Genomic DNA, 20,104 nt, shown 5'->3' on the forward strand with positions numbered 1-20,104 from the left:
TTGACCGTATTCCGGAGCCCAAGGTGGGAGAGACCTGGAGCCTGCCGGCGGGCAGCAGCCCAAACTCCAGCCCCCCAGCCCCCAGCCCCCCAGCCCCCCGGCCCGGTTCCCGCAGCTCCCCTCCCCCTCAGCCCGCTGGCGGCCCATTGGCTGTTGCCATGCCAACCAGCAGCTGCCGGGCGGGCGGCTCGGCCGCCGCAGGGGTGGGGCCGTGGGGGAGGGGCGCGCGGGCGGGGCGGGGGGCGGCGCCTGCTGCCCGTTCCCGGCCGCCGCCGAGCTCACCCCATCCTCCGAGAGGGAGGCGGCCCAGTGGCGATGCCCGTGTCGCCGCCGCCGCGCCTGCGGACGCTCTAGCGGGGCTGGAAGGGTGGCTCCCGTTGGCACCATCGCCAGCCAGAGACGGAGGGAGGAGAAAAAAAAAACCCCAAAAAACAACAACCCAAAACCCCAGCAGCCGCTGCTGATGTTGGGTTCGGAGGCTGCATCCGACTCGCGCACCGGGAAGATGGGTCCAGTTTGCATCGCTGCCCCCGTTCTGCAGCTTCTCCGGGTCTCGGCGTGGTGAGTAGGCGGCCGCGCGGCGACCGGGGGGCGCAGCCGGCTCCCGCGGGACGCGCGCGGACCTCCGGGCCTGCTCGGAACAATGACTCCCTGGGAGCCGGAGAGGGAGGTGGGGGACGGATGGGGAGGGAGGGGGGGCAGGCTGCCAGGACGGGAGAAGGGAGGCATCCGCTCCGGTTTGCTTTCTTTTTTTTTTTTTTTTTAAATGATGCTCTGATTTGATCCTGAGCTGGCTCAGGACGCAGAGCGGGCCACTTGGTTCCTGCCCTTCCAAGCTCAGCAGCAGACTCCGGGGCTGGGGACAGCGCTCAGGAGGAATGGGTGGCGTTTGTGGCTCCCCCCTGCAGGGCTGGGCCTTCCTGGGAAACACAGTCGCTGCCTGCTGGGCTTCCCTGCCTGATGAGAAGGTGGCTTTGCTCACCCCCTTCAGTGCCCGGAATTTAGCGCCCTGTTCCAGAGTCTCATGTGCTCCTGTTGAGACACCATTGGCTGGGGACAGTGTCATTTTTCGTGCCTAGATGTGATTGTGAAGAGCCCAGTGTGTACTCCGTGGATATGCAGATCATCTATACACGTTACTTAGCATTTTGGAGTGCCTTTATGGAACGTATTTATGGGCAGAGCATTCTTTGCAGTCATTTTTATGGGTTATAAATGCCCTTGCGTGCCTGGAGGCAATGGGATGTTCTTGAAACTGTGCTTCTGGTTTGTAATATCATTCATTGACTTCATCTGGATTAATGTGAGATTTATTCTTGCGATTGCCCCTCAGTTTTGTTGTGACCAATTAGGACAGATGCCTATCATTTAATGTGTATGGGAGCCCCGGTTGCGAATCCGTAGGCTGCCTCTTTTCTTTATTTTTAATTAGGTTTGTGGGGGGTGATTTGAGAGCCCTGACTTGACAATGATGGGAAAGGGAGGCGGCTCGTGGTATTATTTCGTGCACAGCCTCTTGCCAAATGATTGTGGAAACAAATCAGTTTTCTTGAAATTCTACCCCAACCCCTTCACGTCCGTGCCTTATGTCCGGGAAAGGACAGGCGAGCAGGGCCTATTAAATAGAAGGGCTATTTTATTTAATAGTGCTGCTATTTGCTGTTCATTCCTTCAGTATCGGGCACCATTTTAGAGTTCTCTCAAATGCTGTATTGTAGATTCACATCTTTAGGTGGCTAACTAGGAAAGTGGGATTGTTTTGAAAGATCTAGGTATTTCCTAAGTACCCTAGCCATTTCCAAATTCACCTCTTACACAATGAAATGCAATAAGAGAGAGCAAAGCTCAGCGCAAGAATGTGTGGCTTGTAGCCTAAATGGGGTGGAGGGGTGGTTATTGTAGTTTACAAATGCTTGCTGGGATCTGCTTGACCTTTTAGTATGTCAAGGCTTTAAGGCAGCCCAGGATACTAAAGATGCCTGAGATGAGTAGGGTACAGGGCTCCATTACCACCCAGGATAATGGATTTCATTGAATTAAAGCCAGAAAAATCCTTGCAGGTAAAAAGTGTGTTAGTAGTGTTACATTCATCACAAGGACTAGTTTTATCCATCGATCTTCTCTCTAACAGTATCACTGTCAGAGCAAACATTTTTCAGTGTAAAATATCCCTATTTTTGTTTCAATTTTTCATTTTATTTGACCTATTGTCCCCCTTTATTTAAAAATTTTATATGTATTTGAATCAGGTTTATATTTAATTTCTCTGAGAATAAATGCCCTATTTGGTTTATATATGGGAAGACCCTTTAGAGACTTTAATGTGAAGAATGCATTTAATATGCTTATGGTATGTCATATATTATTATATAGATTCACAACTCTGTAAAGTGATGCTACTATGTGCCTAATTATAACAACTATATAAAGTTGGGCAAGGAAAGGTCCTGGGCTTGTATGTCATATCAAAATTTTAACACACTGCATCCTGAATTTTTTAATGATAACTTTTGACCTCCAAAAATTATAATGTTAGATATATCTACAGTAAGATTTAAAGAATTGAGACTTAGTTGACTCTGTTTCATGCAATGAAAATAGATATCTTGGGGCTTTGTTTTATTTCCTTTGTGTTGACTTTTCATTGGGATGTGGTTTTATAGGTGAAGTTGGAACAATTTGAGCAGAGGCAAATCACTGTAGGCCATGGACTCAGAACTAACAGTCATATGTTTCATCTATGTGTTCAGACCATGATGGGAATCCAGGTCTATATTTTAGTCCCACAACTTGAGATGATTACTTGGCCTTCTCAGAGTAGCCACAGAAAAGTGAAGCATGTTTAAAGGGCTACAAGTTGAACTCTTAAAAAAGAATAAGGAAACTAGGATTATTATGTTTGGAGGAAGCTGAGAGGGGACAATTATTTGCTTTAGAAGAGCTGAGGGTTTGGACGTAGGGCATTGCTTCTTGCTATTTTTTGGAACCTAAAATATGGTCACTGGGATTCAACTGCATTAGGAGGAATGAAGATTATAAATACAAGATGTAGAGCTTCCGGACAGCAAATGTGAGTGGTCAGCTGGGTCACCAGATAGGGCCGTGAATTCTCTTTTCATCAAAACCTCCATAAGTATGACCTAGACATGGATTTATTTGGGATGGACTAGATTCTTTCTCAAAAACTTCTCTGACTTTTTCTAAACTGTCCGTTTAAGAGTGTGTTTTAGTACTTTAACATCATGTCCTTCTACACCTGAAATAGTAAGACTTCATTTTGTAATGGGCTTTTAAATGACAAAATCTGGATTTTTAAAAAATATATACCTTTATTAATTTCAGAGAGAGGAAGAGAGAGAGAGAAACATCAATGATGAGAGAGTCACTGACTTGCTGCCTCCTGCACGCCCCCTACTGGGGATGGAGCCCGCAGCCCGGGCATGTGCCCTGACTGGGAATCGAACCTCGATCTCTTGGATCCTAGGTCGATGCTCAACCTCTGAGCCACGCCAGCTGAGTAGAATCTGGAAGTTTTTAAAGAAATCAGTTGATCATCTGCAGGGAGACATGTATGTGTCATCTTGTCAGGATGCAGGGAACTGAACACTGGCCGCTTCACAAGAGTCCTTTCCCAGCAACATTATGGAATGCGATGCCTTATAGCCATTTAAAAAATATCCCCTTCTGGGTGGCTGATTTTGAAAAATGAAATGGGGTTTTGTGGGGTCAACATACAAAATAATTCAAGAGCCATCAAGTTGATGACACACAAAAACAAAACATGGAAAAGGTACATTCTAGCCACGGCCAGTGTGGCTCAGTTGGTTGGCTTCGTCCTGTGCACGGAAAGGTTGCTAGTTGGACTCCTGGCCAGGGCACATGCCTGGGCTTCGGGCTCAATCTCCAGTGGGGGGCGTGCAGGAGGCAGCAGGCCAATGTTATGCTCTCACATCAATGTTTCTCTCTCTCCCTTCCTCTCTCTCTAAAAATCAGTAAACTATTCTTTTTTTTAAAACAAAGATACATTCAAGTTATTGTTTAAATGTGCTGTTTAACAGCAAATTAATTTTATTAATTATCTTTTTCTCAAACACTGTCTTGGAAATCCTATTCTTCTTGTTGGGATAGTGAATATTTTGACTGGTATTTAAACTTTAAAACCTGTTTTAATTGGAGTAAAATGCATTATCTGATTTCTCACTTTGTGATAGGATGTTCCTTGTTTCTTCAAGTGACCTCAAAACATATTTCAGTTTTATGTACATGCTTCAAGTCCCCCTCAGGGTGACTTAGAAAGTATCTGGAGAGTCAAAACCGTGATCTTCATTTCTCATAGGTTTATCAAAAGATTAATGTTTTTTTCTCCATGGTTGGAGCCTAAAAGAAAACCAGATTTATCATGGAAGTTTCAACATAAATAACTCGACATTTGGTTTTTACTGAAATAAATAAACCAGATTCATACTTGGGTGTTATTCTGAGAGGTCAGTTATAACTCACCTCTTCAAACTGAAAACACATCTTTCAGATGAAAATGTGTTTTCAAACAAGGAAAATTAATTAACTGAAAAACAACTATTTGTAGAGCTCTTATATGACTGGCAAAATTTGCATATGCTAGCAACAGAGTTGGTTTGGAGAATATAAGATGTACACAGGTGAAAGCGTTCATGACAAAAATAATGCATCTTATATTCATCATTAATGCCTTATATTAATATAATCTTTTGTAGTTCTCAGTCACTTTACAATGTTTTATTTTTAACTTTTATTCCCCCAAATTCTATCACTGTAATTATTTTAAATAAGTGGAAACAGTCAAAGAGGTTAGACTTGTTCAAGTTTGGGTTAAGTAAATGGTCCAACAAAGCTGGACTCCAAATCTCATGAGCCCAAATCTGCCATATAAGAAAATGTAACAGCCTGGCAGGCGTCGACCTAGGATCCAGGCGACCGGGGTTCGATTCCCGGTCAGGGCACAGGCCCGGGTTGCGGGCTCGATCCCCAGTCAGGGGCGTGCAGGAGGCAGCCGATCAGTGACTCTCTCATCATTGATGTTTCTCTCTCTCTCTCCCTCTCTCTCTCTGAAATCAATAAAAAAAGAAAGAAAATGTAACAAATTATCTTGCCAATTTGAATTTTTAAATATCAAGTATAGTAAATCTGCATTAAATGTGCCTCATTTTTTTTTTTTTTTAATATTTCAGGCGCCATGATTTGTTCTTTGGCCATATTGAGTTGGTCCAGTAGACTAAGTACACATTTAGGGTATCAGACCAAAAAGAAAGGGTGCATACAAAAATTATTTTGGAGAAAATTTGGGATTTCTAATATTTCAGAAAAGCAGAGAAGACTCAGAACTTTGTTAGGCTGATGTGCACTTATTTTATGACTAAGCACTATTTTTATTTTTAATGAGAGGTTGGGAGGTAACATAATTTTATTCTGTGCTTTGCACCTTGAAAGAACTTCGCCATACCTCCTACCTATATGTTCTAAATATCTTTCCACCCACATGTTCTTGGAAATAAAAATGACATTAAATAATAAATAAGTGTACATCACTTCAACATCTTCCTAGTATTTTCCCTGGACAAATACTTTTACACTTTTCTGAAATATCAAAAGTCAACTAAGCACCGTTCTCCAAAACATTCTCATGTCGGTGTCTCCCTTTCTTGGCGAAGGCCCCGGCACATACTTCTGTTTGGTGACTCAGTGCTGGCCAAAGAGCAGACTGTGCCGTCTGGACTCTCATTCCACGTTGATTAGCCTGCGGTACATGTGAGATGTCACACCAAAGACATTCAGCTTTAAGTCAGTATCACCAGTACCATTAAAGTTTGTCTCTGAAAGGCTTTTTTTTTTTTAAATGTATTTTAAAAATACATGCTCATTTTGAGGGAAAAAGAAAAAACAGATAATACAGAAATATTTAAAAAGGAAATCACCCTTAATCTTACCATCAAGAAATAATTCCTCTTAGCATTTTAGAATATTTCCCTCTATAGCCGATCAGTGACTCTCTCATCATTGACGATTCTATCTCTCTCTCTCCCTCTCCCTTCCTCTTTCTGAAATCAATAAAGATTATTTAAAAAAAAAAAAAAAAGGATATTTCTCTCTAGATTTTTTTTTTCTGTATGACACTATAAACATACTCAGGAATACAGTTTCATAAATAGGGCCATATTCTATGCATTGTTCTGTAGTTCTTTTACCGTGTCAATGAAATATGTCTCTACTAAAATTTTAATCGCTGTGCATTTTTCTTGATGATTCAAGATGTTTTTGCCCCCACTTGGGGCTCTTTACACTTTGCTTTAAATACTTATGATACAGGTAGAGCCTGCTGATTTACAGCAGCTGTGAGTCGAGCATTATTTTCCGGCAATGTGAGATCTGTTACCCAGACTTACCAATACCTCTCACAATGGGCATTAAGTTAACCTCAGTCATCTCTTGTCTGCTGGTTATGAATGAGTTTAAAGCCCAAATCTGCAAAATCTCTGTTTGGGTCACTAGGAATTTCAGCAGGAATTTCCGTGCATGCATCACCAGCAATCACAAAGCCAAACCCAAACATCTCTTTCAGATTCATGTTCTTTTTCCTCAGTACAGTAGTGGCATCCTGCAGTCTTAACCTCTGTGACCAGCCAACTCCTTTATGAAAAGATATTTTAGTACATACATTAGCTGTCACATGACTTCTCAGACTAAACCGAGACCTATTTTTGGTATGTATATTCCTTAAACCTGTATATATTTTATCTTTTCATATTTTATATATATTTTTTTTATTAAAGTGTAGTTGACATACAATGTTATGCTGGTTGCAGGGTTGTGAAATGGTGATTCTACATTTATATACCTTATGATGTGATTATCACAATAAATCTTAACCATCTGTCGCCACACAAATTTATTACCGCCTCATTGCCCATGCTGCACATTTCGCCCCATGACTTATTTATGTTAAAACTGGAAGCTTATACCTATTATTCCCCTTCGCCTTTCTCATCCATTCCTGTCGCCCCTTCCGTCGGGCAACCGTCGGTTTGCTCTCTGTGTCTATGAGCCTGTTTCTGTTTTATTTTAAACGTGCGTATGGTTTTTAACTGAGGCCCACTCATCAGACTCCTCCCCTTTTAAAATAGGAATAGTTGGGTTCTTCTTATGCTTTAAGCGTGAGCTTCACTATGGCCCCTTGTAGCGGTCCGTGTATATGTGCACTGTGTTTCCTTCATCGCATTCATCAGAGTTGTCCTTGTAGACAATCTAGCTTTTCGCTAGAATGTAAGTGCTATGAGAGCAGCAAACAAGACAGTTAATAACAGATGCTCTGGCACAACATATGTGCTCAGTAAATACTGGTTGAATGAATGAATGAATGAATGAATGAATGAATGAATGAATGAATGAATGGACTGACCTCCGGCCTAAGATTGTAGAAGAGCCTTTTCTCCAGTAGTTCCTTGCACTGTTCGCACCCCTTCCCCCATCACCTATTATCCCTTCTGTGCCCTGTACCTCCCCCCCCCCCAGCCACCACGCTGCTGTCCATGACCATGAGGTCTCGCTCATTTTTTTTGTTTTGCGCAATCACCACCCCCCCCAGCTGTCTGCCTGCTCTCTATCTATGAGTCTGTCTCTGTTCTGCTTCGTAGTTCAGTTTGCTCATTAAGTCCCACATAGGAGTGAAGTCACATGCTATTCTCTTACTCTGGCTGCCTTATTTCACTGAGCATAACGCTCTACGGGTCCGTCCATGCTGATTTGGGCTGTGAAGATAAAACGGATTTTGTATCCATATATGTGATACTCTCGGGATTTTAAATTGTGATGAAAGAAAACCAAAATTTTAAAGGTAACAAACGTCCTTAAACATCCATCATTAAAAATTGTACGCTATATGCTCTGACGTAGATAAGAAAAACTGTGGACAATTCTTTTCTTCCCTTGTGGTTCCTCTTACTCCCTTTCAGAAGGAACTACAAGTCAGAAGTGTTGACACCCTTATGAGAATACCTTTGGTTTCAGTGTAATTTATTAAAATCAATTAGTAATTTAATCAATATTAGCATCAAATTACATGATACACACTCATAGCTATTTTACTATTCTAGAAATCCACCCTAATAAAGCCACTCATCATAAACAAACCATTTCTTCATATCTATGTCCAAAAATCAAGCTGAAACAGAAATTGGAGTAATAACCTCACTCAAAAGATCAATTAAGGCAGCACCTTGCTTTCATGAAATTTTTGAAATCAAATGTGAACAGAATAACTTGGAAGAGTGAGGTATAGTTGGCAAATACGGGGAAATGTCTTTAAACCAACGGGAACAGCCACCTCCATAGGTGCCTAACCTGCTAATACAGTTAAACTCAAGTAGGAGGAGAAAGTCTTTGTTCCCTTTCTGTGAATCTATATCAAGGTCATTGACTTGACATTCTGGAGTCCAACTGCAAATAAAATCTCCACAGAAGACCAAATCGAAGTTTTATTGATGCTATCTGGTCCGAAAACAATTCATTGGCATTATTTTCAAGAAGGAAATTTTGCTGAGATCATCGTGAATCTAAAAAAGCCTTGTGAGCACGTGCGTAAGAAAAGAGGGTGATATTTTCATCGTGCCTTGTGTTGCAAGCTGGGAAATTTCCCCTGGAAAAGCCTGCCCATGATAACCACGATGAAAATGTAAACCATGCAAATGTTTCTCACCCACGTTTCTTCCCTGGCCCGCTCTTGTGCGGCATTTCATGGAGAGAGGTACCTTCCACAAATAAGCTAAGTTCTTCCGCTATAGTCATTACTGATCCATATTTAAGTCCCCAAAACTATACATAGGTAAGATAGACATAATTTGAACGCGTATTTTAAAACAAAAATTGTTTTTTTAAATGCAAGAATACTGATGGAAACAACTAGAGAGACTACTTTAAATAAGTACCATTCCATGAAATACAGGATATGGTGTCATTCTACCACTAAACCACTAAAAGAAAAGCAAGATAATTGATAATATTTTCTTTAATGAACAACAACCAACCTGGAGAGTTTATGTTAAAAAATCAACGCTGAATTCACAAGATTCTAATTCTGCCAATTGGCGCTGACAAGCCAGAGGGAAGGACTTTGGTGTTTTGAAGACGTTGCAGATCCCATGTCACCTGGATGATTTGGCTCATGAAAACAGGTCCCCGGCAGTCACTGGGGTTCCCTATTCTCCACTCTCCACTCTGGTTATCTAGACCCTGGGGAAGGTACTACTCGTACTTTATTGGCTGAGTCTTTGTCCCTGGCATCTCTCGAGAAGGAATTAAGTGGTAGTTAATTAGCCATAAAATGAATTTTGAATTTTAGAAAACATGGCATTTTTTGCTGTATTAAGGAAAACATTTGAATTATGACTTATTTTTATTTTTAAAGCATACCCCTAGTCAACTTTGCAGAAAGGGAACATTTAGCCACCTTGCTCTCTTCTTGCTAGGTTGCCCATATTTTGGGCTCCACGGGGCACAAGGCTACACTCTGAAACAAGAGAAAGGGAAATATTAGCCTGCAACGGAGACATTGATTTTTCCACCGCTGTGCGACCTTCAGGTTTCCGTCCTTTGTAGAGCCCAGTCTCCAAATGCATGCTGAAACACGCCTCATTCATACTAATGCTCCTAACTGGACAGGTTTGATACCCATATTGTCCAATCTCTTCTAGCTGTGGTGTATGATTTTATGTTTTTCTTCTGTCTTTCTACTTAACAGTTTTTGAAATCTAACTAAATGGTTCAGACAAGGACCCCAGAAGGCAGTAAAGAGACAGGATTAATATTTCTAGTCAGTCACTGGTCATTTGCTTACTGAACTTACACTAACATTTGTATAGTTTGAAAACAGTAATGGCCTAAATTTATTTTATATAATCCTCTTGCTTCGAAACATCAATCTTTGGCTGTACAGTCAACTGTAATCTAAGCAGGATCGATCTGCTCTCAGCTCTCACGGTGCCATCACCTCCCACATTCTCGACGCCCTTAAATGCTGTTTGACTAACGCAGGGCCCTTTATGACTGAGGGTAGCTAATGAAATAGTGCAAAAGCGTTTTGTCCAGGAGACAGTAATTTTGCAAAACAGCGCCCTCCCTTGGGTCAATCTGAAAAATATTTCCGACTTGATGCTGACTCATCTCTTATCGAGAAGAATTGGGGATAGCCATCGTTTCACATTTTCTTTCTAATTCAAAGAAAACAACTTATTTCAACACTGGATGGGCTAGCTCTGACCTCCTTAATAGCAAGGATATCCGAGGTGCTCTGGATATAACAAGTATAACAAGAAGAAAACAGAACCACTTACTTTTTTTTCTAAGTTACCCAGAGAAAAAGGCAAAAGAGCTGAATTCTTTGAGCCTATTACATATATATCAGTGTTTTCACCGTGTCCCTTTGTGCAGCCCTGGCGGCGGAAGCATGGTTCTTCCCACGGGGAAGAGAAATGAAGCCCAGAGAGGCTGCACTTGGCAGCCAGAGCCGCCCAGCCGGGGAGTGGGGAGCTGAGGCCGAAGGAAGGGCTGGGCACCTAGCACAGGGCCTGGAAGCTGGAGCTTGGTGGGCTGGGCCCACCTTGGGGAAGTGCTCGTAAACGTGTAGAGAGTTTGTAAACAACAATATAAATGCTTTTAAAAACATATTTGTATTCAAAATTTTATAGTTTTGATATTTCAAAAACCAGCTGAGTTATCTGTCTCCTCTTGGAAATCAAGACAGTCAGGCATCACCAGGCCCTCATCTGGCAGACACATCTGGAGCTGGTAACGGGCATTCCTGCGGGTGGGCATTGTGCTCTATAGGGGCGCTGCCTTGACCCCCAGCGCCCCTGCGCCCTCATTTGATTTGCCTTAGCTCTTTGGCCCTTGAGGCGACTGGGGTTTTGACCCTGGTTTAGCCCATAGTTAAGCATGGTTTTTGCTCCTCGGAGAAACATTCGGATTTCATTAACATAGAAGCTGAAATGAGTGTAAAGACTAACCCAGCAGATAAGCGTTTGATACAAATGAACTATCTGCATGAAATGTAATGGTGCCGATCTGGTTTGGGGGCAATCACAGTGACATTTTTTAGTTTGCTTCAGGAGTTTTCTCTTGTGCCCCATCAATTATTTGTTTTTGTCTCTCTTTTTTAAAAAATATGTTTTTATCGATTTTTTTTTTTTTAGAGAGAACGGAACGGAGAAGGGGAGAGAGAGAAACATTGATCAGTTGCCTCCCTCAGCACGCCCTGGCAGGGGACTGAACCCGCAACCTGGGCATGCACCTTGACCAGGAATCAAACCAGTGACCTTTTGGTGCACGGGAAGATGCTCAACCACTGAGCCACACCGGCCAGGGCTTGTCTCTTTTATAATTAGTAAGCTAAGGCATTTTCCACAACAATTAATGTGTTTAATACTTTATTTTACAAGTTACAAAGAACTTTTGAAATCTCACAAGCATATAGATAGAAAAGATATTATATACTATGTTTATTATATTACGTTATGTTCTGTTATATTATTTATAATTATCCTCAGGGTAAAGTTCAGAGAGTTTACCTATATTCAGCATCACATATCCACTAAGAGAAAAAAAGTATAGAACTTGAATCCAGATTTTTTTACTTGAGAATTTTCTTGTTTGTCTTATAAAATGCTGCCCCAAACTACCAAAGGATGCATCAGTGGTGTGAATCAGGGCCAGGGAATTATGACATGGTCCGACCTGGCCGTAAGTCCTGCCTCGGGCACTGGGGTGACTTAGCCTTCAGGTGTCCTCACCAGGTCCTTCCTTTCACATACAGCTAGTGGGTATGTGTCTGTATATGAAACAACTAAATAAACCAAGAGCTTTGGCGGGGGGTGCGAATAAATAGCTGCCACATGGGAATCATTATCGTCATTACCAATGCCATAAAAGCCTAACAAGGTCCTTAGAATAGAAGGCATTCATAGATGCCAATTATTAGCCCTACTCCCTGTCCAAAAGGAACTTACATTTTTAAAAGGACCAGACTTAACTAGAATATTAACGCACTGAACACTTACATGGAATGCATAAATAGCACCACCGTTCCCAGCGGAAGTCTGTGTTTTTGAGAACTGACCACTGTGGCTTCTAGCCAACGGGCCCAAACTACAGATGAGCATGTTGAGGAGAATGGCTTTGGATCAGTATCCACTCCCTTCTCTCTCGCACTAAGTTATATCTTTCAGTTGATGAGCCAACTACAATAATGTTTACGTTAGTAAATAGAGATTATTGAGGCATAGCAATCTGATTTTTGGACTAAATGTAGGTTTAGAAGTGTCTAAGAAAAATTTCCCAAAACATAGTTGACATTAATGTTAGTTGTTGTGTGGGCTTTTATTTTACTGCGCTGCCTCGATGCCAAGCATGGCGCTGAGATTGTTGCATGCCTTGCACCACACTCTTTGAAGAAGGGAATGGCATCCCTATCTTACCCGTAGCTAAACTAAGGTTTACTTAGGTAAAGCAATTTAATGCTTACTCAAGAGTATTTCACTAATAACCGATAGAGCCAGATTCTGAATTCAAGCCCGTCTCACTCCAAAGCCACTCTTAACTAATAAGCTCTTCCTCTTGTTATGAAAACTTGATTGTGCTCCTGAAAGTTAAAGTAAATGAAGGGAAGGCACACATATATGTATTGTTGTTGTTAATATTAATCAAGCCCCCATGCTTGCTAAGTGGAGGATAGCAACACTGCTAAAATTTACATTCAAGAGCGAAGTCCTCATAAGCAGTTTCCTCAGTGAGGAAATAAATCAGGAGCTGCATGATTCCTACGCCTAAAATAAGCCACTTGAAGACTTGTGTTTAAATACCTATTAGGAGATCATGTGTGAGTTGTGTGTACTTGTACACTGTAATACAGGATTTTCATTTTAAAACAAAAGTTTAAATAGGAATTCAATATATTTTTAAAAAAAGAAAATTACTTAACTACCCTTCTGAGTTTTCTCAAGCAATAAAAAAAGCAAGAAAACATTTTTGTTCTGTGTTTTTGACAGTTCTTAAACTATGAGCATTTTCTTTTGCTCTGAAGAGATTCAGAGAATAGTTTTACTGGCATTTCTTCTCTGGAAAATATCCCCAACTGCAAAATGACTGAGCAGCGCAAACCCCAGAACTTAATGCCACGAATAATACAGTTCCTGTGTACTTGCAGCTTCCGTGGTGCAAAATTCAATGTAACTGAAGACTTTCGTGTTTGAATCTTTTGCCTAGAGTGAATAGCAGGAGGTCTGATAAGAGTAGGATTTGGTGAGGAAACAGTGGAACCCTGACTTGCTTTTCTCTGTGTGTAGGTCAGCTGTCCATGATAAGTTCATTGTGACCTATCGCAGCTGTGGAATACAGTGGAGCCCTTTAACAGGACATTGTAGAAGAAGGTTTAGTGACCTAGGGAAATATGTAAGATGTGCCTTTTAAGTTAAAAAAGGTCAAAAGTCAAAAGATGAGATTTAATCCCAATTTCATGAAATGGGGAAAAATTATACAAACATACTTGCATTTTTCAGAAGGACCAACAGAGTGTAAATCAAAATATACCAAGGAGTATTTATTATATTAACAGGGATAATTAATTCTGGATGGTAAGTTTATGAGAAATTTCTTCATTGAGTTTTTGGTGTTTTCCAAATTTACTAAAATGCATTTTCTTTAATTAGCAGAATGTGGTGAATGTTTTTAAATGAGAGCTTTTGTCATCAAAATTTTGAAATCATCCACTAACCCAAATATTTAACTAGTTAGAGTGACTCTTCAAAGCTTCTGAGAGCTGGGAGTTCCACTCTCTGTGGGCCAGAGGCTCACACCGGTGTCCTTAGACAGCCACGGTGCTCCTGATGAGGCAGAGAGAGAGGTGAGGCTGGCATAGGGCCCGGGCTCTCTGTCCATAATGCCCATTGTATGTACTCCTAAGGTTTTGAGAAAGAGATCCTGTCACAAAATCGATTGAAACCCAAGGACGTAATTGATATCATTAATACCCTATGTGCCAAAATATCTAATTCCTTTAAACACGAACATTTTCAATTTTCACTTGGGTTTTCATCTTATTTTCACCAGCCTCTAGTGGTTTCAGATCACAGTACTCATTAGGATCAGTGTTAATGAGACAAAACGCCAAGCTTAACTCCACGTGATTCAGTCAATTTGTTTTTTACGAAAGACCCCAAAAAAGGGTAATTAGGTGAGAGAGCCAAAATCCACACACATGATTCAAAATTCTGACTTTTCTCCTGCTCAGTGGTAGACAGTTATTTCTGTCACAAAGGGCCTGCGTACCCTGCGGCTGCCCTGTGTAGTTTCAGATGAAGTGACATTTTTGTGTTCTTGAGCCCCGTAACGGTGATGGTGGTGGTGGTGATGCTAAGGAAGGTGACACTTCATGCTTCGAGGGCGGGGTCAGGACTTGCACAGCTCCAGGGAGGGCTGTGTGAACGACATCTGCCAGAGCTGTGCCAAGGAGCAGCGCTGACCTGGCATCCGCTGTGTGCCAGGCGAAGTCCTGAGCACTTTACAAGGGTGACCCCTCCGGGTGGAGGTCCTGCTGTACCCGCTTCTTACCCCTTCGGCTGAGGAAACAGAGAAATGTTCAGCCAGCTAACAGATGGTGTACTGCATGGTTTCCGAGTGCTTGTTTTTATACTAAGTGATCAGCGCCCTATTCTCAAAAGGTTTCTAGAGCAGTAAGGGAGACAGGTAGGTCTATAAACAAAGGGTTGACGATAAAACATGGCAAATATTGTAAAGGTTTGCCTTTCCCACTTAGCCACCAAAAATGGAGAATTGAATACCTTACCTCTTGCCATCAGGATATAGCCTTATTTAAGCTAAATGGTATTTGTTCTTTTTTTTTCTTTTTCCTTTAATTGATTTGAGAGAGAGAAACAACTATTTGATTTTCCACCTATTTATGCATTCATTGGTGGTTTCTTGTATGTGCCCTGACCAAGAATTGAACTTTTAGCCTTGGTATATCGGGACTATGCTCTAACCAACTGAGCGACTCAGCCTGGGCCTATTAGTTCTTTACTGAAGAAATAAAAACAGAATGTGAATGATTTTTAGTGACTGTTTCCTGTTGCTATACATTACACATTATCATACTGGACATTAGATCGTATATTTTAATACTATCTGACCAAAGCCATCTCCATTGATAAATCTTAAGATAACTCAAGTATCTTATGTCTTACATGAATTACTAACGGAAGGTTATCTTTTTTCCTTCATGACGTCACCTAGGGAACCTGTTCAGTTAGAAACCAGGGATATATGTAAAGATTTCAAATTAAAAGAAGTATAGTATATTCTTCAAACCAAATGCAAATAAATATTCTTTACATGTGTGGTTCTGATTTTAATACAAAGGAAAATTAATTCTAACATCTGTAATGCGTTTTTCTACGTCGGGTATGTGTGGAGGAGTAGAGGGTGGGGAACAGACTCAGTGCCCAAGGTACAGTAGCAGCAGCATTTAGACACTGAAACTATGCCAAGCGACACGGGGGCCTTGCTCGGAGAACATAAGGGCATTTGCAGCCTGGGTGTCAAACATCTGAAACCGTGTGCAGGAACGCTTGGTGAGGGACATCAGTCAAAGGGTATTGACACTGCGAATGAAGAAAAACAGTGAATTCACAAAGATTGAGTTTATTTGCCTAAAAGCGGGGGGGGGGGGGGGCATTGTAACCTACCTTGCTTTAAAGTTAAAAAAGAACGTCACCAGTGACACAGAGTCAGGCCACCATGGCCTCCTTTTCCAGAGAAGAGTGCCCAGCGTAGATTTTAAAAATAAAGTGGCCCTGCCGGGCATGCCTCAGTGGTTGAGCATCGACCTAGGATCCAGGAGATCGGGGTTCGATTCCCGGTCAGGGCACATGCCCGGGTTGCGGGCTCGATCCCCAGTGGGGGGCCTGCAGGTGCCGCGGGGAAGGGCTGTTCAGTTGGGGACAGCAAGTGCGAGTGGCTTTCCGAGGGTTTTTGCCTGCTAAGCCCTCCCTGGTCTGTGAATATAAGGAGGCCATATGCACAGTTAGTATTGGAAGACGTGTTGGATCCATTGATTCCAGAAACAGTCAAGGGACTCTTTCATTATTGTTTTTCTTTGTGTTTAATACAGAAAAAGTAACCCAGAAAGTGAGGAAAAAGGTAAATCCGGAGGGAAAAGAGGTCACTGAGTATTTAATGAGAGTATTGATCCTGATTCTCCTGTCTTCACTTTGTTTTTCCTTCTTTGAGCTACAATAATCAGTACTCCAGTCTCTGTCTTAAATAGCCTGTTCTCTCTCTCCCTCCTCTCTTTCTCTCTGTCTCTGTCTCTCTGTCTCTCTCTCTCACTCTCGTTTCAAATGCCACTGAGGCAAAAACCTTTAAAACCCTGGCAAATCTTTTAAACTCTCTATTTCTCTTTAAGTAAAAAGAAAGCCTTGGGCTATATTACCTGCAGTAAGGACCCTTCTAGCTCTAAAGATGTTTATGATTCTGTGACTGTCCCTCACATTTTCTGGCAGTCCAGTGTCCTAATAAATGCTTCGTCCCAGGGTAATAAAGCAATATCAGTTTTTTGTCATTTTTTTTCTTTCACTGTGTATAAGTGTGCGTGTATGAGAGAGAGAGAGGATGTTGCCGTTCAGTTTAGCAAAAGGCCATTAAATCCAAGCCCTACATCTAAAAAGCCACTGATACGGTGTTAATGTGGAATACTGCTGGGCTAATTGTCAGTCCAGTGCTTAACAGTATTGAGTTCGCTTTTTCTTGACTTCAGCCCAGATACTAGATCCATAGTGCTGACGTTCAAGTACATGGTGAATGATTGACTGACAGATATTATTGAGAGGTTTTCTGGCGTATTTAAGGGATTATTATATCAGATTATTTTTAAGGACTCTTCCACTCAACACTATGAGTGCATGGTGAGGAGGCCCCAAGGCAGGAGCATTCTCTGTCCTATAAAATATTTACTCGTGCACGTTCAGAAAGTCACTTTCTAGATTTCTCTTTTTAGGGGCCGTGTTGGAAGCCAGCTTGCCATGTGTTTAACAGTTTAATCAAGGCATGAATATAGCTCTGCTTGAAAGAAAGAAAAATGAAATGAAAGGGTACAGGATTTTTTTTCCACACTGTCTCCCATTTCTCAGGACACCTTTTGCTGTTGTATATTGAGTCAGTAGAATTTCTCGTAAAATTAGGGAATCCCTTGACTTTAACAGGTATTCTTTCCCACTGTCTCTGTCTTGGTACCAAACTCAAATATTCCAGCTGTGATTATTTTTTTAGGGTGACCTGGTGTGATACCCTGTGAAAGCACAAAACAGGGATTCCAAAATCCTGGATTTAATGTGAATTAAAATAATTATTAACGCTAAATATATGCAGGAAATGAAAAGCCTAGGGTTTAGATAAGTAGATGAAGACCAGCAAAGCTGTCCTACCAGGTTCAAAGCTGTAATGATACTGACGGAAAGCCACAGATCTGGTCAAGCAAACCAGTGTGATCATATTGCCCCCCTCAATAGGAAAAGAGCCGAGCTTTCTTGATGTTCTATCTACTAATAATTATGCAAATTAATATTGGGGTCATTTCTTTTTTGGAAAATATGGCCTATTGGCTTATATTCATGCATCTTTTTCTTAATTTACAAAATGAATTGTAGTAAACCATTGTTGTCATCAATTAGTATTTATTCAGTACATACTTATAATGTAATGCTTCCTAGTCTTTATAGTTATTTTTGATATACTTGCTCTTTCCATAAACTATAGATCAGTTGAAGAGTTTCATTTGTCACTTTTGCTGAATTTAATTCAGTGTCCCCATCATTTATTTGTGTCTTGGCTCCAGCATCCACTGTCATCCCCGACCCCCTTCAACATTCATCTTCCTCACCTTGCTGCTCTGTTACCTGCCCCGGGCACCCAGAATGGAAGGGACCTTTGCCTGGCAGTGTGGCCCAGGGCGCGCAGATGTCGCCTTGTCCGAATTCCCCCGTGCTTGTGATCCCTACCGCCCTGTTCAGGGCGTCACTGCTCTCCTTGTTTCAAATGTTCTCACTTTGTCTCCACAACTGGATTGAAAGGCTCTTGAAGAATTTACAATTCTCCTTATTCCAGAAGTGGAAGGAAACCTCTATTTTATGAGGCTCTCTTGTATGTCATGTACTCTGATGAGTGTTTTGCATGTTATCTCATTTAAACTTGGGAACTGCTCTGGTTCAGTTGATATTAATACTCTCATATGTCAGGGAAGTCGCTAAACTTAGAGAGTCTGCCTGCTTTCCTGAGCCACACAGCTGGTGAGTGTCCAAGCATCTGCCTCTGGGCCTCTAAACGTTTTCTGTTTCACCGTATTGTCTGAGTGGTCACTTTAATGTGGTAGCTCATTTATAATTTTATTTCCGTTTCTACTCTTCCATACTCTTGCTTTGTTGGCATAGTTGAGGTAAAATGTAATGGTGGAAACATTAAATAATCAACTTTTGGTTATTTGCATTTAAATGGCCTGCCCTGTTCTTGCCAAGTTTTTCTTCCTCTCTTGGTGTCTTCCCCATGATATTTTTTTCCACTCACCAAGACTGCATTAAACCTCAAAGTGCCCAATTCATTAAACTGCTCCTCTAGCCCAGGAACAGTATTAAGGACATAAATGCATGACTAAGCGCTCTCTATTCCCTGCGTGAAAAGCCTGCCTTCTCTTTAAATTTGAGGTTCCCCTCCACCTCCAAATTAAAACATTCCCCCAATTGTAGAGGCTCCAGACCCCAGAGACAAAAGGCAGTTAAGGAGAAGCAACGACTCCAGACTATGCTCCCTGCAGCGCCTTTTGGATACTCAGAAGTTCAGGTAACCTGACCCCAGCAGGAGACAGCAGAGCAGAGCATTTATGGAGAGAATGCTGAGTAGGAAAGGGCTCCCCTTCAACTGTGTTAGCTTAGCAGGAAGCAGGAGACAGCCTCCTAGCTGCCCCCAAATTAACTATATTTCTACAATTATTACAGCTGTACTGACAAGTAGAAAGACTGTGGGTGTTTATTAACTCCATGAAGAATTAATGCTGGGGCTGGTGCACAGAATTTATCATCAGGAGCACCGCATTGTCAAATATAGTAGCCCAGGTGTTTTGCATATATCAGAAATAACTATGTATTTGTCAGCTCTTTCTTACTGTATAACCGATGAGAGCACCTTGATTTAGGAGCTTTTTTGAGAATCTGTTACCTTAAAAAATTCTATTTATTATAAACAGATACTAAGCAACACTAGAGGAAGGAAGATTCCCCTGTATCTTCGTTTAACTCTTCAATTACTCATATTTCCTTCCAACCTGCCTAACACATGCGTGAGGTCAGTTATAACTAGGACGTATGTGCTTCTGTGTAGGGAGAATGTCCCAGTGGGAGAGTGTCCCATACCTGTGGAGGCCTGAGAGGAGCCTGTAGATTCTGAATCTCATTCCTCTCACCTTCTCAAGGTCTTTTCTTCTGCAATTGTATTCTTTCTCCTGAATCATCCATTTCTTTCTCTTAACTCAGTCACTGACATCAGCATATAAATAGGCTCTTGAATCTCACACCTTTAAAAATTCCTCTTTTGACCTCACATCCCGTTTAATCCCTCCCCCATTTTCATTCTGCCCTTTGCAGCAAGACTTGTTGATAATCTGTTTCTCAATGCTGTCCACACCCACTCACCCCACACTTTCTCCTCTAGATGGCCTTCCATTCCCATCACTCCACTGAGACAGATTTGTCAAATCCCCAAGAACCTCTGTAATGCCAAATTCTAGTCTTTTTTTAAATTTTGACCTTTTCTTATCTTGACCTCTCAGATGAGACTGTTGACCAGTCCCTTTTCACTGTTTTTCCCTTCATGGTTTCTATTACTGTACACTCACTGATTATTTCTTCTGTTTCACCAGCTCCCTCTTCTCCTTTCTCGTGCCTGGTGCCTTTTCTACTTCCCACTTCCTACTTCTGCTTCCCAAGCATTTGAGTCACCCAGGCTCAGTCCTATACCTTGTTAACCTCTCTAGTTACAC

General features: G+C 41.6%; 1 protein-coding gene across 1 annotated transcript in view; it reads left to right on the top strand.

Moving 5' to 3' along the window:
* The first annotated feature begins 298 nt into the window (after positions 1-298).
* JAKMIP2 (janus kinase and microtubule interacting protein 2) overlaps positions 299-20,104 on the top strand; it is a 148,896-nt gene continuing 129,090 nt past the window's right edge. The window contains exon 1 of the mRNA XM_087816282.1: positions 299-561. The gene's annotated coding sequence lies outside the window, so the exon portion shown is untranslated. The remainder of the gene's footprint in view (positions 562-20,104) is intronic.

Source organism: Miniopterus natalensis, chromosome 4 (assembly GCF_054644295.1).
Source record: "Miniopterus natalensis isolate mMinNat1 chromosome 4, mMinNat1.hap1, whole genome shotgun sequence".
NCBI lineage: Eukaryota > Metazoa > Chordata > Mammalia > Chiroptera > Miniopteridae > Miniopterus > Miniopterus natalensis.